Source organism: Lates calcarifer, linkage group LG14 (genome assembly GCF_001640805.2).
Source record: "Lates calcarifer isolate ASB-BC8 linkage group LG14, TLL_Latcal_v3, whole genome shotgun sequence".
Lineage (NCBI taxonomy): Eukaryota > Metazoa > Chordata > Actinopteri > Centropomidae > Lates > Lates calcarifer.
Genome location: NC_066846.1, coordinates 3,215,537 through 3,242,767, shown reverse-complemented (window position 1 = coordinate 3,242,767; position 27,231 = coordinate 3,215,537). Strand labels below are relative to the sequence as shown.

Genomic DNA, 27,231 nt, shown 5'->3' with positions numbered 1-27,231 from the left:
AATAATAGTAATACAAAATAGAAGTAAAAAATGTCGCATTATATTAAGTCATCAAAAATGTCAAAAAACGCCACAGCATAGTAAAGTATCTAAAATATCTTAGTATAGCAAGGCATAAAAATGTCATAGTGTAGTAAAGCATTAAAATCTCAAACAGAACGTTATAGTATAGTAACGTGAAACAATGTTTTTAAGAAATTTCATTGTATAATAAGGCATCAAAAATGGTTTTAAAAAAGGTCATAGTATAACAAGGCTAAAAATATTCAGTTCAGAAGTATTTATTTGAGTAAGACAATCTTTTATTAGTCCCACAACAGGGAAATTCAGTGTTGCAGCAGCAAAAACATAAAAAGGCATGATACAAACAAGGCAAGATATAAAACAGGACTATGTACACAGTAATAGATTGGATTGGAGTACTGATATTGAAATAGCAAAATACCAAACACAAAATCTTAACTTAACCCACAAACACTGTGTAGAGGTCGGTGGAAAATAAAGATTAGACTGCTGCTTTGTCATAGTATGTTAGGGCATCAGAAACAGTCAAATGTCTTTGGCATAAAAAATATCATTTAAAAAAGTAGTAGAAAATGCAGTGAAAAATGTTGGCGTATTCTGTCATTAAAATAATTTTAGTAAAGTAAGTTATTAACATAGCTAAATCATTTATAATGAAATAACACCATTTTAATAAGAGTACAGTTTAAGTTGTTTTCCTGTATTTTTTGCATGGTTTACATTCATCTCTGTGAAATTTGAGAGCTAAGCATGTAATAATTACAGTAGGATATTATTTTGTAGATTTTCAGAACTATTTCTAGTCATTACTGTGACACTGACTGACTATAAAAAGTTAAGTTTAAATCACTGTTATTAGGTGTCAATGAATAAGGTCAGTTTAAAAAAGGAATATTAGATTTACTCATCAGTTTCTGTGATTGACGTGTTCTTGTTTCTGCAGCAGCTGAAGACCTGAAGTGGATGAAAGAAAACAGAAGTGTCACAAAGCTGTTAATAAGATAAGACATTCACTTTCTAACTGCTATAAACAGTTTCCTGATGTTCAAGTGACAACCCTTTGCTTTTCTTTACCATCTGTAATGTAGTCATGGGCACATTTTCCATCCATTATCTATACCACTTATCTGTTAAGGGTCGCAAGGGGGGGGGGCTGTAGCCTGTAGCAGCTGTCATTGAGCGAGAGGCAGGATACACCCTGTACAGATCACTAGTTGGGCACATTTCCCACAGACTAATATGTCTTTATTAAGCACCTGCGAGAACATTCAACTGCTTATGGTTATTTAATTAATAATTGTACCACAAGCAGTTAAATGATCACAAAGATACTTAGTAGACATGTTCATCTTTGGAAAATGTGCCCATAACTACATTAACTCTAACAAGTGTTTCCTCAGGGTCAAATGTCTGTCATTAGCTTTGCTGTGATTTGTTAAATGTTGTCTGGAATAAAATCAGTAAAAATTTCCTTTCTAAATGTTTGTGTTGTATTTCTCTATTTTGAAACTGGTGTTATACAAATAACTTGTATTGCATTTTAAGAAATATATAAATATATATAAGATATATATAATATATATAAAGATATATATATATATAAGATATATATATATAAAGATATATATATATAAGATATATATATATATAAGATATATATATATGAGATATATATATATATATAAAGATATATATATATATATAAGATATATATATATATAAAGATATATATATATAAGATATATATATATATAAAAGATATATATATATAAGATATATATATAAGATATATAAGATATATATATATAAGATATATATATATATAAAAGATATATATATATAAGATATATATATATAAAAGATATATATATATAAGATATATATATATAAAAGATATATATATATAAGATATATATATATAAGATAGATATATATATATAAGATATATATATATATAAGATATATATTTATATATTTCTTAAAATGCAATACAATTATTTGTATAACACCAGTTTCAAAATAGAGAAATACAACACAAACATTTAGAAAGGAAATTTTTACTGATTTTATTCCAGACAACATTTAACAAATCACAGCAAAGCTAATGACAGACATTTGACCCTGAGGAAACACTTGTTAGAGTTAATGTAGTTATGGGCACATTTTCCAAAGATGAACATGTCTACTAAGTATCTTTGTGATCATTTAACTGCTTGTGGTACAATTATTAATTAAATAACCATTTACAAGTTACAAATGCTTCAATTTGTTGCTATTTGTTCCAGACAAGAGGTTTTAAAGAGTCAAACTGCAGCTAAGATAATGACAGAGTCAGACTGAAAAGGATAAACTAACACTGACCTTCTGGAAATGTCTTCATGTCTGTCTCTTCTCTCTGTGATTTGATGGATGAAGTTTGATTCCTGTGGAGAAAAACACAACAAACATTAATATAAAGATGTGACACACCCCCATATCAAAGACAGCAATCAGAGACATTGTCATCTCTCATGAGAGTCCAGACTCCGGTTGTTGGTGGTGAATCTGTTGGTGTGTGGTGTGCTGGTCTTCTCGTTGCACGCACTATAACAACAAAACTCTGGAATGTGACATTATTTGTCATCATGTGTGTGGTCTCTCACACTTTCTACATCAGGTAAGATTTTAAAAATCTGTGAGTGTGAGCCATGTTTTAATGTCAGTGCTCTATTATTACACTTATACTGGATACTGAACAGACAATTTAATCTTAGCTCTGTGTTGGACAGTTGATGTAAAGTTGTTTGTGAATTACCTGGAGTCCTCTGTCCTGGTCTCAAAGAACTTCATTGTACAAAGACTAAAAAGAGAAACAAACAGAGGAAAATGATCAATACACTATGACCTATTCCTCATCAACAGTTTAACCCCAAAACAGATACATATTCAACATTACAGCCGAACCAGAACATTCTCCAAACTGAGCTGTTTATGGTCACGTCTATCAAGAAAAAGCATCACATCTTTAAGAATCAATAACAATAAGTATTTGGGAAAAATTTCCTAAAATAATTATCTTAAATCTAAAATTTCCATATTAATTGTCAACTAATCACTGGAAGACTCGTATATTACTGTGAACTGCATAATAAAAACTTTCACTTCCCAAGTACCTTTTTGAAAGCAGGTTTTAAACTTTTGGTATTTTCAATTATACTTCAGTCCACAGGCAGAAAATTAACTGACAACTATTTTGAGTTTTTAAAAATCATTAGAACTAGTACTATTTTCTGACAATTTATGACAATTAATCAGTCATTATCATATTCAATACTAAACTCACCGAGGATTACAACTGCTACAGATGATGAGTCTGAACAATATTAACTGTCAGAGAAAACAACTATGCAAGAGGAGTAAGAGTGAGAGAGGGGTCGACTCACTACAGTCACTCAGTCAGCTATTAGTGGTCAGTGGGAAAGCGAGCTGTCTAGACAAACATCTGACTGAACAGAACCTGGAGCAGCCAGATGCTGTTACAATGTCAGAGGCTGAGGGAAGATGAGAAAATTGCAGTTCACTTTAAGCCTTCTTTTACCACTCTTATTTAATTGGGCGGACGGTGTGATCACTAACATAAGTGTAAAGGATTACTCCAGGACGCAGCGTTCACTTCATCAACTAACATTAATAATTCAGCCAACACATTTTTTCAGACTGAGTAAATCTTTAGGACACATACCTGTTTGGTTTGTCAGGTGAGAGCTGGTGTTTCTGTCCAGGCTGCAGCAGCTGAACCAGTAAACCTGGAAAACACAAGTATGACACTTGAAAAACAAATAACCTCATTATAAAGAATAGCTCACCTCCAAAACATGAACAGAGTAGAATAATACAACACTGAAAACTTAACACTAGAACCTTGACAATAACAGATTTGAGGTGAATTAATTACGTTACTAATATAGGACTTTATTGATCTCAGAGAGAAGAACACATTTTAAAATTGTTTTTAATATTACAGCTCATACATTGTGACCTACTCTTGAGGCTTAAAACTTGTGGAGGAGTAGGAGTTAAAATCTAGTTTTCAAGCTTATATTTAAGTCAAAATGGTGCTCAGTCAAGTCTCAAGTCACCACAAATAAATTGTTAATCAATTACTGTATATGGCTGCTACAACTGATGATTACTATGACAAAGCTACAAAGACACAAACTGAGTCGCATAACGATCACAATGAGACGCTTAACTGCCACACTGAAACACAAAATGGCTGCAAAGAAACGTTATATGGCCAGGAATAGACAAAAAACTACAAAGTACACAATACGAAAAAAAATGCAAAAACAAGCTGCCCATAAGTAGACGTAAAACAACCAGCTAGAGACACAAACGCTGCAGTACCACCACAAATAGACAGAGTGATCACATCGACATGATGAGCACAAAAACACTTTAACCCACGCAAATAAAAACGACGACAAAAAGGGAAAAAGCCCCAAATACATTATTTAAAGATAAGGCTGATGCCAACGCTCAATGTTAATGCTTAAATGCAAGTGAAAACAAATACAAACAGGGATTTACACGGATTACCCAGAGCCCATTGTGATATCAGCCGTCCCACAACTCATGTCAGGGACGCCTCAGTCTCAGAAACTCAAACACACTCTTAATCATGCGATATAAACAACTGATAATAGAATTAAACAATGTCATTACAAGGTAATGCTAATGCTAATGCCAACACTAGCTGCTAACTGTTTCCAGACCTCTTCAATAATGACAAAAAAAAGCAGCACCAGAGTTTGTTTCTGCATCCGGACCTTATCGACAGCAGATGAAGATGACACTCCCTTACTTCTGACTGTTGTCTGACAAACTGGACATCAGCATCCCCGGGAACTTCAGGTGGAGGTACTGCAGGTCCCCCTTCATCACTGTGACCAGCTCCATTACGAGGCTAATATATTGATTTAAAAAATATGTTTGAGAACAAAGGCTGACAAGTGACTGATAAATTGAACGCTAAACCACAAAATCAAAATCATCAAATGTACTGTGTGAAAATGAAGGTTTGGCTTTGAGTCATTTATTCAGTTTTATCTTTAATTTTACACATCACAGTGTCTGCTGTAAGCTAGCAAGGATCCTCCTTCCTGAGGCACAACATGACCGTACAAAGAGTGCCAGATTTCAGTCAGCAGGAGGCAGCACAGCACAGTTCAGTTTAACAGTAGTAGAGCCGTAAGGTAGAGGCCTGACAAAAGTGCAATCCACTTCTCCAGGTTGGGGGTTGGATACATCGCTAATAACACAATTCCATGCAGAAAACACAGTCATAAGCAAAAATGCCCTCCACAAAATGTGTGCAATACCAGAAAATTGCTGCTGCAGCATGATGTGTACCCATGATGCTCTCTTCACATTTCTGACTGCCCCCTCACATATGCCTGCGTAGAGCCGGCCCTGGGTCTACTGGGTCTACTTCCAGTACTTGATAAGGTATAAATGAAATTAATAACTTACAATAAATTAATACATATGGCTTGCACTAAAATACGATCAAATTTACTTATAAAGCCAGAGAAATTTAAAGCCCCGTCTCTACTAACGGTCTGGATCTCTGCAGTTGAGGTAAGGAAAGGCCACAGTCTGAGAATTTATGGTACTCATAGACATTTGACAGAGCACAGCCATATAATTTTCAGTCCACTAGTTGTCCACTGGACCAGGAAAAGGATGAGAGGTGAGAAATTGAGCAGCTGTGTTAGGCAAGCCAGACAGGTCTCTAGATGATTGACAGTGGCTAATGTTACCCACTTAACATGACATTAGCTAACATCATTAGCAATGACTTACCATATACAGCTGATGCTTCCTTCAAACTCAACCTGGTGAAGCAGAGGCTGCTGCTAAGTTAGTGCACCAGCACTTCACTCTTACATCCTGTAACACAAAGAAAGACAGTGGGTTAGCCAGCTGTGTTTAAGTCAGCCTCTCCTGTATCATATAGTTAGTTCTTTCTATGATCACACTCCAGAGCACCTTTTGTGCCAATACATTTAAGTGTAGCACTTTACACTTGTACCACAAATGTTATCCACAGTTCAATTACCACCTTTAACTTATGGTATATTCCAGCTGAGCATGTTGTTGTGTCACAAGACAACATGCTGGCAGCTCTGTGAGGCTGCTGCTTTGAGCTACATGCTAATATTAGAATTAGCAGGTACAATACCATGTTCACCATCTTAGTTTAGAATGTTAGCATGTTAACATAGGGCTGGGCGATATGGCAAAAAACATCTCAATAAAATTTTTCAGATCAGTCAATATCAATATTTAACAGGATAAATGTCAAATCATTATTGCTTTCAGGTTTAAAGGCTGATTTTTTCTTGTGAGTGTAATATTTCACAAATCAGAGGTAGAGAGACAATTATAATATAACCCAAGTAATCACAAAACATACCTGTATTAGCATGGCAATTAATCATATTTAACATTTATTGACCATTTATTATAGCTATATTGAGGATAGTTTATATCATGATATAATTTCACATTGTGATCATTATCATTATCATTTTATTGCCCAGCTCTATACTAACACATGCTAATTAAAGTACAGCTGAGGCTGCCATTAGTTTAAAATGTACAGTCACAATGTCAATCATCTCAGATAGTGTGTGTGTGTGTGTGTATCTGCTGTTGGCATGGCAGTGTATCTTGGTTGGAGCACAGGCTGGTCACCTTGCCCACCACCAAGCACACTATGCATGCATGAACACCAACAAGCTCGCTGAGGAGTGTGCTCGTAACAGCACAGCAAACTAAGCATTACAAAGTGGTCTGTACCTTGTTGAGATTATTTGCAGCCAGCGCACAACACACAACCAGAGCATTTACAAGCCCTACACATTCATGATGGGCTAATGGGGCATGCAGTGCAATTAATGTACTTCCATACACAGCATTCAAACACCTGATCCCTGTGACAGACCAAATAAAAAGCTGATATTAATGTTCCTTCCATCCAAGTAGTAAACTGTACTATTCCAGCTGTCAACACTGCACATTATAAATGTATGGAAATTATTACTGCTGCATTAAAATATTATGAGGAAAATACACAAGCAAGACTGAGGAGGGTGGGGAGGACTGAGCGGACACAGCTAGTCACAGAGACAAGGCGGGGCCAGAAAAATGAAGTGACCTTTAATACTGCAGCAAAACCAAAAAAAGTTTAATCAATTACCACCACCGCTTGTGCTAGTTTCCACACCTCTCGCATGCTGCAGTTTGCATCTTGGTTGACAAAAGCCTCCACTTGTACTTCCTGCAGCTCTTGCTCCCAAAGCTGTCAGGCCCTGATCCAGATCCAGCTTCAGCCTGCTCATTTGAAAATAAATTTAAAGAGCACAAGAGGAGCAGCTGGTCTCAGTCTGGATGTTTGTTGACTAGATGATTGAAAAACACAGCAGTGAGAATAGAGTTATTGTTAAGTGCCACAGATGTAAGTGGGAGGACTATTGCATCACATGTAATGCAACTGGTTGTCTTTCAAAGAGGAGATCTAGTATAAGCTGCAGAGGAGGCATAGAAATAAACGCTACATGTTGCCCTAAACAACTGGTGTTCACTATAGGCAATGAAGCACCTGTCACAGATTTCCATAAGCCTTTTCTGAGAGACAAAGCAACAGTCTTAGAGGGTTTTCTGTTGAATGTTGGAAAAATTAAATAAAAACAGTCAGCATGATTGAAAATGTCAAAGACATGACAGAGGAAACATATGGATTCATTTTAGCCATAACAATAAGTTCTGTTGCAAAGTAACAGCATTTATAATATTCTGTGCATTTACTGAAGCCAGATCCATTTTCATGTAGAGAACCAAAGCAAAACCAAAAGTTTTGGGGTCTGTTCTAGGTTTGCAAAGGGACAGAAAATTTCCCATAAATTTCCGGAAACTTTCCATGGGAAATTAAGATGGGGAATTTTGGAAATATAAAATTAGAAACTTGAACTGAATTAATAAATAGAAATTTGGAGTAATTTATACAGACTGTATCATGCATGCATATAAACATATTCCTATTAATTCCCATGGAAAGTTTCCAATGTTGAAAATTCTCAGAATTTTGACCTTAAACCTTAATTAAAAGATCCCACTGACTTATAATAATGAAAATAAACGAAATGACAGCATTGGATGATGGTCTTACTCACTGATTTGATCCATTCACCAACATGAAAACACTGGAGCAGCAGCTCCTTAAGGAATTAAGGTACATTAAAAATCCGCTCATTGCCACAATTTGCATCAAATGCCACACCTTCTCTGACTTAAAACTCTGACACACACATTTTAAATTCTGTGTGACTTACACTTACAGAGAATATCATTGCCTCCATCTCCATGTCGTGAATAAACATCCATAAAAAAGACACTCTTACAGTTGTCTGTGTACACTGCAGAGGTCATGGGATTATGAAAATTTTGAAAACGTGTCATTCCCACATACATTAGTCTCAAAATCCAGCATGGGTTTGGTTGTGTTCATAACACACATAAGCTCAGATGTATAAAAAGTTGGTCCAGTCCTCTGACGGAAAGGTTAAAAGTAAACAGATTAAGATTAATCAGATTAATCACAAAAGAGAAAACCCAACAAGTCATTCATCAGCATCTCCTGAACAGCCACAAGGGGGCACTAGTCCACAGCTGCCCATTATCCACCACCCAATAGAAGATGACTTTCAGTCTCCAGTCAAGTTGTACACACAGCATTAATATTTAGGAATCCAGCTGCTCAGAGCTGCTCTGTGGGTACAGAGAGGACACTTCAGGCACAGGATTGATTTTTTAAATTAATTCATTAAATATGCATTACACCTAAAAGCTGAACAAACATTGACAGTAGTCTTGTTATTTATATCTGAGGCCAATCAAGAGCATACTAGTGAATGTATTGTGTCATTGATAAAGCAATGGTTATTCTAACAATACTCGATGGTGTAACACGTTTTTCCAGGTAAGAAATAGTGAGACACAGTATTGGCACAGAAAGTGTCTTGCTGTTGCATTACTCTCAGGTTGATTGAGTCTGCTGTTGGCAGAGAAATTGTTATCTCTACCTTTGCTCTGATGAATTTTCACCTGCCTGACTGATGAACATTGCTGCACAACAAAATCCCTGACACCAAACCCTGAATTTTACTGCTGAAAACATCAACTTCAGGGTGGAGCTTTCCATCAAGTGAATATCCATCAGTCCATCATCCTCTTATACCAACAGTCTTATCACCAAGCAATTCAAGCAGACTATAGACATTGTTTAAAGCCGGTTTGTTCTATCATCTCTCATTGTGATAAATGAGGGTGCTGCTTGAGTTTTGTAAGGTTTTTTACACCCCCTATCCCCCAAGGATAAGAAGATTCCTCTGTAATCAAGTTAAAAACAGTGACTTAAAAGTCTATGCTGAACTCCCTCCGCAGGGATTGAATCAGCACAAACACAGAGAGACACTATGAAATCAAAAGCCCTGTTTGTGAATCTGGAGCAGAGGTTAGTAAAGGTAAGGAAAGAGAGAAGAGTGAGACTTCTCTGCTCCACTTTGTGTGGTGTTTCGTCCCTATTTCATCATCCAATCTTCTATCCAACTGTGAGATGTACCCCATGGCCGCTTTTCCCGTTTACTCACCAATCTGTAAAATGTGATGTGCACACATGCATGGATCACACTATGATAAGACGTCTCAAATATTCCCCAGCTAGACTTGTTGACCCCCTCACCCTCACTGCTGCTCCTACAGAGAAAGCTTTGTTTCTGCCCCGCTCTGCTCAACATTCATCACATTAATGAAGTGAAAAGCCAAAAACAAAGCTGTGGCATCATTTCCCCACAGGCAGAGAGCTTTGCTATAAATGTGCCTGAGATCTTAGCTATCGCAAGAAATATGACATCACTGGTTAGACAGACAATCAGCAATGACACCATCTCAGCAGCCACCCCTGCCATGCAAATTATCAGCATTGTGCTTGAGTGTGTATCTTCCCACATGTGGGTGCATGTGAGCATCAGAGAAGGCGATGCAGCTTCAGACTCAATTTGTTTATTTGCCTCTCTGAGTAAAAGCTCAAATGGGCTGTGAGATGCCTGTGTGTGTGTGTGTGTGTGTGTGTGTGTGTGTTGTTGAGTGTTTAATCGTGTGTGTGATCATGCAGCCCAAGGCAGCGTTTATGACAGAGGGGGGGCTCCCGCAGGAGCAGACTTTGTTTGAAGTACCCAAAGACAACCAGGCAGGTAATCCTCACACTGTCACCTGGCTTAGTACACAGGCACCTGGAAAAACATTTCAAAAACAAGTTTACACACACCTGCAGACTACAGAGTGAACACTGCTGCAGTTCAAAGACTACAACCCTAAGAAACTACACAACTGATGCAGAGTTGACTTAACATGGGAAACAGGCATTAGAAGTGCAGTGGTGCAAGGGAGCAACGTTTTTATCAGTGGCTCCTCTTTCTATTTGTATCTCATGCTCACTTTTGAATATGCACTGCAAATGCAAAGCATGCAGCAACGCAACACATATTCCTAGGGATTTCACACTATTCCACTCAACAGTTGACGGTGATAAGAAAGGATAAGTAAGAAAGATAAGAAAAGTGGGGGAAAAAAACACCAGTGAAATGCAGGGAAGGGGACAGCTAGCTAGCAAACATGTAGCTAGTCAAACAGGTTTCAGTATACGTTTTTAAAAATCTGGTTTGAAAATGTAAGTAAGGAATTACATTCACCATATTTGTGAGGGGGTGGCACGGTGGAGCAGTGGTTAGCACTGCCTCACAGCAAGTTCCGGGTTCGAGCCCTGGTTTGGGCCCGGGGCTTCTCTGTGTGGAGTCTGCATGTTCTCTCCGGGTACTCCAGCTTCCTCCCACAGTCCAAACACATGCATGTTAACTGGTGACTAAGTGTAACCAGTAGGTGTGAATGTGATGTGTTTGCTCTGTATGTGTTGGCCCTGTTGGATGGGAGATCTGTTCAGGGTGTGCCCCGCCTCTCGCCCAATGTCAGATGGGATAGGCTCCAGGCTGAAATGCTTGGAGTTCAATGTGAGCTAAATCTGGGGCCGGAAAGCAATGGCTCGCAAGCAACATCAATTTCAAGAGGTTTAATTAGCCAAAACAAATGCAGACACCTGTGCAGGGCCTTCAGTTGAGCGTACTGCTTCCAGTACAACTGAATGTTAAGCCCCATTTCTCACAGCATTTCACTGTATCTGTCCCCTAAAATTAGAGAGGGGTAAAATTCAGTGATTGCAAAATGACTAATATTATCACCAGCTTCCATTAGAAAAACACAACTGCTATTCAACAGTGCCCTCAAACATACCCGCACACACCTAATCTTCAGCAACTTGGCTATATTTCTGTAACTGTGGGATGAAAATGAACCATTCTATAAATGGCTAGCTGGCTAATGTCTGTGTGGTGAAACTGCAATTAAGTTCAATTCAAATCTGTCCAGCTGATCACAGACCAGCAGGACAGCGGAGTATCTACGGCTTTAAGACTTTGTACCAGACATGCTCACTGTAATCCTGACTGTAAGTGTCACCTTTTTTTTTCACAGCAGATAATAGAGCATAATAGCAGGAAAAGGAAAGGTGTTAATTACAAGCTGTATTTTATCTAACTGTGGTATTGTGGATGCTTTCCTCACTGTCATGGCTTACCGGGACTCTGCTATGAAAAAGGTCTTTAGGCACACATCCTTTACCACAATGTAAGATGACTGTTTGACAAAACAAATTTGATATTTTTCCATATTAGAAACAAGCTGTTTAAGAGTTCATAGAGGGGGATATGTAACAGACATACACTGGACACTAGAGACAGCACTAAGTAGGGTCAAGTAAGAGGTGTCTTCTATAACTTCAGATTAGCTATTAGCATGTAAAGGAGATGTATGCTCAGTTCAAAAGGTAAAAGGGCCAGTTCCAGGAGATCGACTAAAATGTACACAAAGCCAATATAGGAATAAACAACCAAAAAAAAACACAATAAAAATGAGTTCATTCTAAGTAACAAGCACTTGATCTCTACTAATGGATATTTTACAGTTACTTTTATCTAAGACTAAAATGAAAAGAATTCTGGTGATCAACAGAGATTGGATTAAATTGGATTCTCCCAAGTTTTTCTTAAGTTATCCTGCTGAAGCTGAGTACAGTAATTATTGTGCTTAGTCTATCATCAACCTCCATCAAAGCATCACAGGCTGCACGTCTACACAGGAACGCCTCAAAGCCAAAAGGCTACTCTCCGACTCCCAGAGGCTGAACAGCTGAGACACCATGAGGAGGATGCCGACTTCAGACTGCTCTGTGTTCTGACCACAAAAGTAGGAAACACAACTCAAGTAGGATAAGCACTGGGTTGATGCAGAGAGAAGAGGTTAATTTGTACATTTCATTCAAAGACATCCCAGGATTTGATGGTAATATGATCATACAGTACATAGCCTAAACCTACTCACATCACTCATTTTACCAGCTGTTAGTTAACCCTGTTGGTCTCTATCCTCTATTGGTCTGTCTATTTCATATAGTAGACAGTAGTTGTAGTGTGTTTGTTTTGGAGTAGAGGACAGGGCTCCTTTGAATCTGAAGTTACAGCTTCAGATATTAGACTGATTGGATTTACTGTACTATTAATACTGAAAAAAATAATGAAAAGTTATGCAATGACTTAATAGCTTTTATGAATACATTTTTCTACAACACAACAGATAAGAGAAAATATGGAGATCAGAAATGACAACCTTCCAAGCCAACAACTAGTACAATACAACAACCAATCTCCAGTCACGTCACAGATTAACAAGTGTACCAAAAGGAATTCAAAGTTGTTGTATGAAAGAGATCAAAACTTGGTTATATCTTTAAATATGTGCCTGTGGTTCATTTACAGCTTTATGATCTTCCACTGTGAATCATATAATTACTCATTCAGAACAGGGTGTGTGTTGTAGGTAAATGTTTACATCTAGATCTGAGTATACATCTCGCCCAGCAGGCCTCTCTAACACATGCTGGACAGTCAGTGTGGAGCCTCTCCAGCGTGAATCCCAGCACTCCCCTACGCTCAGCAGCTCTCCAGGGGTGAGCGTCTGATCAGTGTTTCTCGCCAAGACGTTCTGTAGGTTGTAGCAGGGGGGTTTGTCTGATGACACTCGCACTGATCTAGGATCTGCTCCAGCACCGGGGGGGTCTAGGCCGAGCAAAAGCCTCCTACTTGCCTGCTGCTTCTCTTTCTCCTGGTATTTATTTCACTTTCTGTCTCTTTTCTTTCACTCTGGTCTTCCTCTCCCTGTCATTCTCACTCCTTCCCTTCTTCCATCTCTCGCTTCTCTCACCCTCTCTTCACAAGATGCGTCACGGTGTTTAGACTAATTGACAGCACCTCATGGGCATGACACAAATAGAGCCTCAATTTACAAGTCAAATATGTCTAAGGAGCGGTGCGTGAATGGATAGGAGCCAGGCAGAGCTGCAAATGCAGCAGGAAGGGGGTGACAAGGGTGAAAGGGGAGGAGGGAGGGGGTGGTTGAATAAAATAACTGGATACAAGATGGTGTGCAGGGGCTGAAATTGGGGCACAGAGGGAGTTCAGAAAAAGTAAGGGAAGGCTTATACAGGTGAGAACAAATGCACGTGTGTGTGTGTGTGTGTGGCTGTTCACTGAAGTTTGTCCTCTGAAGTGTGTTCTTGTCCATGGTGTATGATTGTGAGTGTGCTCTTGTCAATGTGAACACATGGCCATCAATGCATGCATGTGTAAGTATATGCAAAGCACAAGTGTTGTACACTAGGCAGAGTGGCTGTGCCCATGCATATGTGTATAATATATAGGAGTATAAGCATTAGTGTATGCATGTATGTGTGTGTGTGTGTGAGCATGAATGTGTGCATGAGAGAGTGGTTGTCACTGCAGAGAAAAATCCAGACTGCGGGGCAGAGAGGAGGATGATGGATGAACAGGTAGCTGCCTCCAAACCTCCGCTGCTGGAATGAAGCCATACAAACACACCACACTTACCTATCAATCTGGCTGTCAGCAGATTACACTGTCTGACACACATGCAGAGTGCGAAAGAGAGAGAAAGAGCAGAGCGAGTGAAAGGGGGAGAGAGAGGTGAGGAACAAAAGATGGAGAGATGTCGGGGATGGAGGAGACAAACGTGTAGTGAGATTGCAAAATCACTCAGTTTCTGAGAGGGTTTGCGTGCTGATGAGTGTGTGTGTGTGTGTGTGTGTACACTCTTCACCATCCCTCCCCTACTATTTTTGCCCAGTTGCCATGGCAACCATCATCCTTATGCTTGTGTGCATGTGTTTGGGCAATGTAAAGTCAACGTTGAGGCTTGCAGAAACTGCATTGTCCACACCTCAAAGCTGCACCCCTCCTCAGCACTCTCACCTCTATGGTGACTGAACAGAGCTAAAATCACTCCAAAACACATTTCACCCATAATCACCACCACACGACCCGACCCCCACCGGCCTTAGATAATCATTCACAGTTTGAGATTATTCATGGCCTCAGTTATGTGGAACAAATTAAGGACACATAGAATGACTAGGTGCTCATTAAGGGCTATTCCAGATAGGGCTCCATTATAGAATGCTCTAATTAAACTGCCATGGCACTGAAGCTGCATCCGCTGACCTCACCACCTCCAAAGACACTTCAGCTCTATCACACAACCAGGATCCACTCATTACCACCCTGCACTCTCTCTGCGCTAATGAGTGTGTGTGTGTGTGTTAACGGGTGAAGAGCTTTTTGGGAAGTGATTTAGCTGCGTACAGCTGACCTGTCTGGCAGAGACAGAAGATGCTAATGCACGCTGTGACGTCACTGTTACATGTAAAACATATAAACAGCTGCACACACACATTAAAACCTGAGGTTAGTGTGACAAAATAGATTCAAATTAAGGTTAGGGCTGCTCAGGAGCACATACAGTCAGATCTAAGTGTGTATACAGTTTTACACAATAAAACATGCAGTGAAATGAAAGTTATGCTCAGTTACTGTGAGAGAATATCAAAGGGATCAGATAAAAGAGAGATAAATTATTTTTTATGCATAATAAAACTGTATATTCTTTTTGTCTAATACGTGGCATGGCCCAATTGAACGATGAGTAAACAAAGCTACTAATGTTATTTACTACGAAACTAGAGGACACAATTACACACTCAGGACGGCTTTGTATCATGAGCGGGCAATCCTGACGCCAAAGCACCCGAGAGGCAGAGTGTGGATGTATTTTACGGATCTATACTGTGTAGTAGGGAACAATTTATCTACATAATATCAAAATCACAATATGGCATATATGTACAATATCCAAACTGCAGGAGTGATTGTGATAAAGGTTAAATGTGTCATAACATACAACTATAAGTGAAACAAATCATATTCCCCAGATCGAAGGGAACATGTCTGTTTGGTACAGACACATCATCATCATTTTTTCAGTGAAAATGAAATTCAAAAAATTCCACTGAAATTGTAACTCATATCACAATATCTGCCAAAATAATTGCAGTATGATTTTTTTTTGCATGTTCTTCAGCCCTAATACAAAAGTATAAAACAAAGTAAGATAGGGCAGCACAATACAACAGCAACACATCTGTGCACTCGTCTGTCTTGTCATATTGAAAAAGTGAAGTCAGGTGGACAGCACAGTAGTGTTATGTTTCAGCTACAGAGGTGTTGTGCTCTAGTTCCTGATGATGGGTCTAATTGCTGGTGTTTGAGACTTGAGTGTTCGCTTGGTGATGCTTCAGGTCATAAATTTAGCTTACGGCATTTCCTGTCTTTGTTGGCACAGCGGACATCACGTCTGTTTTGTGTCTGACGTTAAGCAGCCTAACAACATTTGACACGTCCACTGTGCAGGAAATAGCCAAAGTGTCGCTAAGTCCTCAACAGCCATACCATAAACCTCTAATAATGCAATTTTAAATGTGTGTGTAAATTGGTGTACATGTCTGCATGTGTTTGTGATAGTGTAGATGTGTACATATGTGTCAATGTGAGCACATACGACTGATTTGCATGTATGTGCAGCTACATATGTCTGTGTGTATGTTTATGTTTATGTATATGCATGTGTCTATATAGAGCATATCTTTGGGTGTTAGTAAGGTCACATTATGTCCTAGCACCTGTCACTGTGGATGTATGTGATAACGCAGCTGTATGCATGTGTGTGTTTTTCTATTTGCATCAGTATGTGTATGTCTAGGTGTGTGTGTGTGTGTTTGTGACTTTAACACACATTACTGCATACAGAGGAAGATATAATGGCTTCAGCGAACACTTCACTATTTTCAAAGATGTTCTCAATAAAAGAACAGAAGTGAATAAAATGAAAATACATCAGTAATATGAGAGAAGGGAACGGTGAAATTTAGAAGCTGAATGGGACTGGATAGGGATACATTCTGGTGTGCCATATTGAATTACACCTTAAAAATGAGAAATATCACTGCTGATGTCTTTTCAGCGTGGAATTGTTTATCACAGCATTTCACATAGCTCACACGTCTGAGTTAGAGCTTTGTTTGCAGACAAAAAAGCTTCCTGTTTCACTCCATCTATTTGAGCTGTAGCTGTTGACTGTTGCTATTTGCTTTTATAATGAAACCCACGATACCAGTCAATTTAATTCCAGTTTTAGAGTACCGGAAGGATCTGTGGTTATTTTCAGTATTCATTTTGCTGTGCACTTTGAAAATTTGTATATACAGTATAGTCCACTGGAAAAATGCTTCACTTGCAGCAAAACAGTGGGTCAAAGGCAACACAGAGGAAGTTGCCTCTTGTTGATTTGATGGCTCCCCATACAGTGTCTCAGGAGAAATGAAACCATCAAAGTTATTGACAATAATTAAACTGTAGCAGAGCCATAATGATTTATGCCGCATTACCGATTATGCATGATTTGCATTACCATATCTGATTTCTCAAAACAGATACACAGAGCACAGCAGTGGTTTGTATATTAAACTGTGCCCATTTTCAGACAAGGTCATTCCTAAATTACAACTATCTAATCACTTACAGTTTTTTAAATTTAGTGGTAATACCCAACATTATTTTATTTTATCACTTTAGCTCAGAGTCTCTGGAGTAAAGCCTTCTGGGTAGAGATAAATCATTTAAAACTTTGTGTACTAGTGCCAATACTACATCTTTCTATTTAAAACTAAAGAACGTAAAACATTACTGTTGCTGTACTTTGAGAAATATACTGTAAATATTTGAATATAATATTTGTTTAATTTGTTTATAGTCAATGTGTAAATGTAAACACAAACCATGACACTGATTTACACACACATATCAGTTAATACGTTGAAAAATAATTCAGAGGAATAAGTGTTTCAATGTCTCATTAACATGAAAAAATTACACTGGAATCACGTGAACGCTGTCTGACAGTTCATATCCAAGTAATGCCAAAGCTACAGTGATATATAGTCAAATTAAAAAGTGAATATATTCAGGCACATTTATAAGTAACTGCAAAGCCTCAATAAGTATTTTTCACATACGTATCATCTGCTGACGGAGCTATCACCTGCCAAAATATCCAGTGGAAATATGCTACAATAAAAAGTCTATTGTGTGACATATAAAATATGTTGACAATTGAAAGTATTTTGATGGTACTCTGGTATTTTTAATCCTGGGCCTTATTTTCCCATATAAATGATGAGGACAAAAATCTTTGGAACTGGTGCAATATTGAACAAGAAAAGTGTACCAGGCAATACCAGACTCCACTGATAAAAACTGAAATTTTACCAAGAAGAACACAGGAGCTGCTGGAATACCACTGCCTCGATTGGTCAGTTTGTGTTGCTGTGTGACTTTCAGTGGTGGAGGAAGTATTAACATCCTTTACATAAATAGTATCACAAAGTAACTAACAAACTAACAGACCAAGGCGGTGGTATTCCAGCAGCTCCTGTGTTGTGCTTGGTAAAATGACTATTTTTGTCAATGAAGTCTGGTTGAGATAAAAAGGTGTTTCTAGTTAATAAAAAGGTCTGTATCTGCAGGAATCCCATCCATAATGTTGTCACATAGTTATAATGATGATCTGAGCCTGTCACTGACAAAACCAGCCACTTTAGTGGGCATACTTTGACATGGACAATTGTCCATTGGATTACACAGCAGCAGGTGTTAGCAGTGTCCCAGTCACTGCTCTTGATCAATACTGCACTGATTCCAAATATTTTTGTCCCTATCATTTTACTACACCCAACAGAGCTATCCCTTTTTACATATAAACTTGTATTATTATTGTATTAAAGTTTTGCCTCATTCACTGAGTGTTTGGTCATGTGACTCACACATTAACATTTTGGAGGACTCCAACATGGCAAAGCAGACATCCCTCAAGGAGTTTAGTCATCCTGACTACTTGTAATAAAATGTATTTGTGGGATAATCATTTGTGCTTATTTGTTGTTTAGATGTAGGCTATTGTGTGGTTATTTAAAACACGTGTCCAATAGTTATTCCATAAAGTCTGGCATAAATTTTTGCCAAACTGTCCAATACAAGCCAAAATATGTCTCTAGCCGTCACCTAACTGTAACTCTTTCTACTACATACAACATCTCTTAGCATCACAGTTGAGATACCATTAGTTGTTCACATCTGTGTCTCACCAGATATGCAAACCACAACAACTCATTATGTATTCTGAATGTATAAAAAATCCATTCCCAGGATGATGTCTGAACCTCCCAGAAAACTCTCATGATGCCAACTGACATTCACTTTAACTGCATTGTTAGTTTTCTATAGATGCTGTCGTTCAAGCCAAAGTAGAAGCGTGCCACACTGTTTGGACATTTATCCTTTAACACTCGAAACAGTGAACAACATCATGACTGGTAAACCCTTTGTCTTTCATTTTGTACCTGTCTGTCATGTATGGAAATGAGGGTAATGGTAACATCACGTAGGATCTCGTAGTCTCCTGGGATCTCATTTACTCAAACATTTGATCATCACCTCCAGATGTAAATGTGAGATTCACACACATGGCACAAAACATGAAGGAGCAAGAGCCGCTTCATTAAAATCTGCCTCAAATTCATCATGAGCATCTTTTGTAATTGTGAGCTACTCAAGAATATATAATTGCCGAAGTCTTCCACCTGCTGCAAAGCCATCACTACCATGACAGAGCAGACTTATTAGAGCTTTTAACAGCACAAATATAATTAAAACTCAGTAAAATCAAAATGACTTTTGCTTTTCAATCACTGTTTCACAACACCCATTACTGGATAATAATGTCTCACATAGCGACACGCCAAAGATCTGAGTTTTATTAGTGATTAATCATCCAACCAGAGTAACACATTACCAGTCTGCCGTCAAATTCTAATCATGTATATAATAAATAATGACAGGTACATCCTCAGTGAGAACTCTGATAAAATCAAGCCATTGAGTAGAATTACCACCTCATGGTTCTAAGTCTCTGCCAACCATCCAGTTAATAAGCATGTGAATTCTTGAGTTATGGCTAAAAACATGATCACGAAACTCTAATCAGAGCTCAGGCAAACGTTTGTCCCAAATTTATAGGGATTTCCTCAAAACTTTCTTGAATCCAAAAACATGCTTTGTGAAGTTACGATGACCTTGACCTTTGACATTTGAACACCAAATTTTAACCAGGTTATTCTTGAGCTGGGACTTGGGATATCATATTCAAGAGACAAAAAAGTGTTTATAAGGTCACAGTGATGTTGACCTTTGACCTTCAAAATCTTCATCTTTAAGTCCAAGTGAACCAAATTTGCAAAAATTGCCTCAAGGCTTTACTGAGATATTGTGTTCAGATGACATATGGCAACCAAATATTAAATGCTGATTTAATATGTCACAGCTACCACAGACCACGCTGGATTCAAGAGATATATTCTTTTCAACCAACACAGGCTAGTCCAGCTACGTTTCTTCTCCTTCCAAAATCTACCAAACGTTCCAAATTACTGTCTGAGAAAAGGTGAGACCAACTGAAAAATAATAGTGAAAAATTATAATGCCAGTCTTAATACAGACAAACTAGTGAGATAAGGTTACATGTACAAAAAGGCTGCAGTTGTTTTATCACAGATTAATCTGCATTTTTTTTTAGCTCAATTAATTGGCTTGTCTATAAAATGTCATATTGAAATAATTTGTTTTGACAGTCCCAAAGATATTCAGATATCATCTATTCAGACAAAACAATCAACATGAGAATTTATGTCTTAACAGACTCGAATCAAATCACTATTGCCTGTTCAGCTCCAATATACTACTCAGATGCAAAGATCATTTTTCAGTGGAGTATTCCTGCTATTCTGCACTCCAAAGTCCTAAAGTGCAATTACTTTGTGTAAGGTTCTGACTGTGAACGTAACTCAATTTCTGCCACCACTGACAATACAAAGGGTCACTTTGTGTTTCTGTTGCAATTTATTATATAGATTTTTAGGTCATTGTATTTTTACCTAGGAATACTGGCCCTGGTGCAGTGTCACACTGATACTAGCAGGCTTGCCAAATTCAAGCAGGGATAGGATCCAGCTCCCTGAAACAGTGGGCAGGATGAGCAGGTATGGAAAATGGAAGAATGATACTAGTAGAGGTGATTAATATCTAAAGTAAAAGTAAAGATAAAAGTTTTTATTTCATTTACGTGAATGACAGAAAAGACTATCCTACACTGATACCTCAGAAAATAAGTGAACATAAAGAGAGAGGACAACAATGTGAAGGAGGAGGTAGAGGAATAAGGTAAAGGACAATACCATGCAGTAAGCAAAGAGGTGAGTCAACTCATGAGGTCTATATACAGCCAACAACTCAACCAATTTATTATCTCCTAAGCGGGATGAATGGACTTCCCGGATTTCATTTGGATAAGAAATGAGGCACGGAAAAGAAAACTGATCTGTCATCATTTCCCTGTGCCCAGGACAGGCTATGAATGGCTCTTAAGAAAACCATTTATTAAGGCTTACGCTGTACTGTATACCCCTGGTTCCTCTTAAAATGTTCAATTGCACCACTGCTGGTCATGAATCAAGACATGGACTCTCAAATCCCCTGGGACAAAGTCTCAGGGAGAAAAATGAACTGCACCATCAGCCCTCTGCAGCAGTACAGCCTGCTGGTGGTGATGATATCATCATGTTCCTCCGCTTTAAACTTAGTTTGGATCTTTTTGGTAACAGAGGAATTGGAGTCATTTTACTTCCTTTTCGCCAGTTTTCTTCCACCACCATCTGTCTTTTCTGCTCATTAATTTCATGAGAGATAATTATTTTTGTTTTACTCATTCTGGTTTTTTCACGCTGAAGCCTAATATCTTCTTCAAATTACAGCCCAACAAATACATCAGCATCAGCTGGTTTTCACTCATCACACATATGGAAACAGGAGCATTGCAGAACTATGAAGATTCTAAGTTCTTTTTTTTTCTTGACCTTGGAAATGGTGGTTAGCAAAACTGTCTCACCTCTAGTACTATCACGAGAAAATGATCAGCAGATTAATCAATAATGAAAATTGCTGTTATTGCAACCCTAAATTAAAAATGTGGACATTTCCTGCTTTTCTTCATCAAATGACAGGAATCTGAATATCTCTGGATTATGGATCATTGTTTGGATAAAACAAGCAGTGAGGAGATGTCATCTTGCACTGCATTTTTGGACATTTTATAGTACAAGAAATTAATCAATTTAGTGAGAAAATAATCAGTGGCTTAATTGGTAATGAAAATAATCAGTGGCTTAATTGGTAATGAAAATAATCATTAGTTTCAGCCCTGATTACAATTCTTTAAGGACCAAATTTAAGTAAATTTTAATTTGTATTTTATGTTAATTACACCAGCCACTATCTTATATATCAATATCCATCCATCCATTATCTATACTGCTTATCCATTCAGGGCTGCAGGGGCTGGAGCCTATCCCAGCTCACAGTGGGCGAAAGGCAGGGTGCACCCTGTACAGATCACCAGTCCTTTGCAGGGCCAACATATACAGAACAACAACCAATCACACTCACATTCACACCTACAGGCAATTTAGAGTCACCAGTTAACCTAACATGCATGTCTTTGGACTGTGGTAGGAACCTGGAGTACCTAGAGAGAACATGCAGACTCCACACAGAGAAGCCCTGGGTGAGCTGGGTTCAAACCCAGAGCCTTCTTGCTGCGAGGCGACAGTGCTAACCACTGCACCCCCCTGCCACCTCCTAGATTTCAATATCTGCCTTAAAATCAACTATTGGCCACACTCCAATTGACATTTCATGTTTATCATAGTTCCTCTGCTCATTCTGCCCTGTGCTGGGGCGGCTGGCTGATTACTGATCCACCTGATTAATATCAAGTACGGTTATTGTGTTTTTCTCTGAGTGCATGAGTCACTTCATCATTCTGGGCTGACACCTGTGATTAGAAAAACTCGGTCTAAATGTGTAACTGACTGTCATCAAAAAATTAGAGCGAGAAAATCATGCCTCGGCAATAAAAAGAGTTAGGCAAGACGTAGTGACAGCTTGATTTATACACAGTCACATGTTGTCATCAATTACAGCAGAGATAACTTATGAGTTGTTAGGATATCTTGTTATGGTAATTCTGCTGCTGCTGCAGTTGCTGTATCGGCTGAAGGCAACACAATGTAGAGAAATGCATTATAAGGTAAACTCGCATCCATTAGGAAATTAAGCTAAAGATCTGATTATCCACAATGGATCCACTATACAGTAATTAGACCGATCCTAGTGTCCATTACATTGGAGCCTCTGCGCCTCTCACAGCCAGCAGCCGGAGGACGAGCGTAGCTGCTGACAAACAGTATCCAGTGAGACTTATCCCCCTACTGTTGGGGACTTCTCAAGCTAAATTAGCAGCAAATAGCTGCTGTCTCGGCCCGTTTTTGTCACAACAACGAAGCATGTAATTGTTCTGTACACATGCGCGAAGGCCAACCGCAATATTTACCCTGCAAACGCTTCTCCCTCTCAAGTCTTTCATGCATGCAGGCACATTTATTCAGGGCACTCTTATCGGGTGCCACAAAACAGGCAGGGTTTTTGTGGCAGCATTGTGCTGTGTAATTGTCTGTGCACTGCTGGCGCGCACTTCACAGTCCTATCTCGGACATGCTCCTGTTGAAGCGGGTTAGTTGTGAAATCTAGCGAGAGGACGGATGTGAACAGTATATGCTTGTCAGAGGCAACCGAGAACAGTGGCCAATTTGGCACAGAGACAGGTAAAGCATGTTGAGACAAATTGCATAATCAACCTTTGATCAGTGAGAGGCTACTGCAGCAAATATCACCACCTCAGAATGTCTCAAGTAAGCCTTTCTAATAAGTGTGTGTGCTTTGCAGAGCTTGTAACAACAGCAGAAATTACTGGGATTCAGAGCGACATTTTCTCATGCTTCCTTTCTTCTCGCCTTGATACCCACTCTGTTATGATAAGGAGTGAAGACTGAACAGTGTGTAATATTTTAATTCTGCACATATTTCCATAAAGACCTTTTGTCTGTAATTTCCATGATCTCAATCTGCCAATCAGCCCTTCCTCAGTTATCTGTGCAGCTCTCTGCGGTGGGAGGACCCATTCTCCCTAAAAACATCATTAGTCAGCCCCGCCGTGCAGAGTTATTTCTGACAGCAGCTCATCAAAGGGGCTCCAGACGAGCGAGGAAAAGGAAACACATGCTCAACCTCTGACCCGATGCACTGTTGATATATAATCCCTAGCCTGTGTGAGATGGGAAGTCGTGGCAGCAGAATGGCAGGCCTACGGTGGTAACTAATAGAATAGATTAGTGCACAGTCTCATGCAATAATGTGCTGCAGCAGCTGCCCACAGGAGGTGGCTGTGCACTTACACATTGCCCTCTGGTGGCTACATCTGCACAAACATAACGGACTGGATATCCTCCTCAGCTTGATGAATGCACATGCAGGGAGATGCGTCCTTTTTTTAGATTCAGGGCATGGCTACATGTGTTTGGTTTCAGTGATATTCCTACATTTTAGAGTGATATTAGCATTAAACTGAGCACAGATTTATACAGTATAATATACAATTGCATTAATCAGTTGGCTAAATGACTGAATTTGATCATTCCCTGAGTTTTGGTCCAGTATAAACTGAAAAAATTAGCTCCGTTATCCTTGGCTGGAGATGTCTTGGTTTTCCATTATTACAGCACTGGGGGACATCTTTGTTCCAGTGTCATTCTGCTGTGAGCCAGTCTTATCAGACTGCTGGCTTTTTTCCTGCTCCGGCTCACTCGTTACCCTGAAAAGGACTTTGTGTAATTTGGCTGTGTGAGCACATATCACACATCAGATTGGCACGTAACAGATTCAAAGCCCGAGGTTCTGACATTTTCTAATAGAGAGGCTAGAAATAGCAGAGTCGTTATAGATGAGGTTCTTATAGAAACAGTGTAGCTCTTGCGCACACTGCTGCTGCTGCTGCTGCTTCAAAATTATGATCAGACGCAGGGCCACCATGGGCGTACATGTCTTACTTTTCAAATTTCAATTTGCATTCAGACTTTATGTAACAGATTCAGTGGCACACACATCTGAGAGATATATTTCTTGGCATATTTAGGAGGTAAGAGCATGTTAGATACCTCTGACAGCCCATGACTGTATTATGTTAATGATATATCAATAATTTTCAAAAAGGAATTGCAAATAGGGACATTTAAGCTGACTGACTGTTCAGCACTGGGACACAGAAAAACATTGCTTTTAATGCATTTGCTCAAACGGCTCATACAACCCCCTGGAAAGTGATCTTCATATCTGTTTACTAACCAAAGAAAGCTCCACAGTCAGACCCAAAAATATGACGCAAATGTTAATTTTGCCATTTTCAGAGCAGAGAGAGAAGCTCATGCTCAACAGCCTCTGAGAAAACTATTTTTGAGCCTAATTAGAACCTTTTCACATGGGTTTATATTTAACATGAGCTTGCTGATTTGATTAACACCACCTACATTTGTGAAAACGAGTTTGTGACCTCCTGAGAATTACCTGGATTCCTGCAGAATCGGCTTCTGGGAGTCTTTACTGACCACAAAAAAAAAAAAAAAAAAAAAGCCTCGGGTTAGAACAATAAAAGTGAAGCTTTACAGGAACAAGAGTGAAAGGCCTGTTTCAGTTCATCAACAACTTAGGGATGTGTTGCATTCTGGACTCATTTCAGGTCATGTCACAGCAGTGGAGGCTCCAGTATGGTTTTGACAGCAGTGGTTATGGAGTGGAAAGATGGAGGAACTGTTACTTCATCAAAAAGATATTACTGGATTTTACTTCAACACTAACACCTACTGAATAAATACATAAACATATTACAATTTAAAAAGTGCCTTTCATTCTAATGTTAATGTTTGACTTGGCCATTTTGAGATTTTAATAATTTCTCAAGCAAAAATAGTGAAAAACTGCTAAACATTCTCTCATCCCAACTCCTCAACTGTGAGGATTGGCAGCTTTTCCTTGTCATACATCACTGTAGACTGAATATCTTTGGGGTGTGGACTGCCCGTCAAACAACTCAAGACATTTTAAATTATCACATTGAACATTTTATGATCAATCAAAAAAAATTGCCTGATTAATAAATAAAGAAAATAACTGTGGTTACAGTAGCTGCAGCCCTTAATCAGTCTAATTCAAGACAGTCCTCCTGATGCAAAACACAAAAACTATATATTGTAACTCATTTTTAGCAAGATGTAGGCCTCTAACAATGCCTCCCCCTTGAAGAACATTGTTCAAAACAGCGGGGTCTCTGAGGGTGCCCAGGCACCTAACATTAGGTTTGACAAATTGTTTAAAGTAAGTAATTTAACAAAAATGCAAACATTTACAGGCATTGGCAGCCTCATAATGTTTGAACTGTGGGATATGACGAATTCTGATGACCCTTTCTCAGTATTTTCTAACATCAAAACATTAGTCAACTGATAAATCACAGTGAAAACAGTTAGTTTCTGTCCTCAACAAGAAACTGGAAGAGAAAGGAATCACTGAATATTGCAGCAGTGTACAGTAAACCTTTACCAATAACTACAGAGCATTACAGCACACACCTACTTCTGAGTCCACCTCATCTCTGCAGGGTTCATTTCTCTGAGTTAAAGGTTTGGTGAGGTGAAGTTGCCATTACGCACAAATTAAGACTGCAGAGATCAACCTAAACGTATGTTGCATTCATAGTACATCTCATCTAGTGCAAAAACCCACACTATCAGGTGGCCACAATTTTACACAGGCAAACTATATAGCTCGACCTACATGTACATAATGTCAGCACAGAACATTACAGCATGCACACCGGTGAAATACTGCCCATAAAGAACACATTCCCCATCCCAGTCCATCAGTCTACTGCCCCATCAGCCCTCAACTCTCAACTGCACGAGCTCACGGAACAGACCCAATCGCTTGTTGATTGCTCATTAAACCAGCAACAAACAAACAGGCTGCACTGACAACAAAGCAAGCGGTCTTACCTTGACCCTCAGGTGTGTCTTCTCGGTTGACTTCCAGTAGATTCCACGGCAATGAGCAGTCAAGTTCATTCTCACATGATACAGACGTGGCTCCTCATGGCTCCAGGTCCATTTTACAGCTCCCGGCTCTGAAGAACATGTGCTCTCAGATGGCGGCGGTGAAAAGTGATTATCTTCGGGGCCGCTGTTAGCTAGCAGGGTTAGCTGTAGCTAGCTTGACAAAAACTGTCACTTGCTTTGAAACTCCAAGTGCTCATTCCTCTCACGGCGTCTATTGTTGAAATATACGTGTCCGTTTTCTGTCGTGTTTTCGCAGCCTTGGTTTGGTGAAACACCTGGGGTCATTAAGCCCGAAACGTGTCACGCTCAGGTCACGCTTACGACTCCATGCGCGTGCAGTGGTGCCACCTTGTGGTGGCGGCAGTTAACGCAAGGCGAATGAGGCCTCTGGGGTTCATTTATAAGAGAATTTGACTCTGTGTTGAATTGTGATTATTAAATATCAAACCTAAATAAAGGCTGGTAGCAAAATAACGTCA

At 39.0% G+C, this 27,231-nt stretch overlaps 1 long non-coding RNA gene across 1 annotated transcript; it reads right to left on the bottom strand.

Moving 5' to 3' along the window:
• Positions 1-227: 227 nt before the first annotated feature.
• Positions 228-27,231, bottom strand: LOC108881986 (uncharacterized). The gene is made up of 6 exons (XR_007814558.1): positions 26,693-27,231; positions 5,869-5,955; positions 3,746-3,809; positions 2,819-2,863; positions 2,386-2,447; positions 228-978 (listed from the first exon to the last, which is right to left on the bottom strand). It is a non-coding gene; the product is annotated as an uncharacterized LOC108881986 (long non-coding RNA).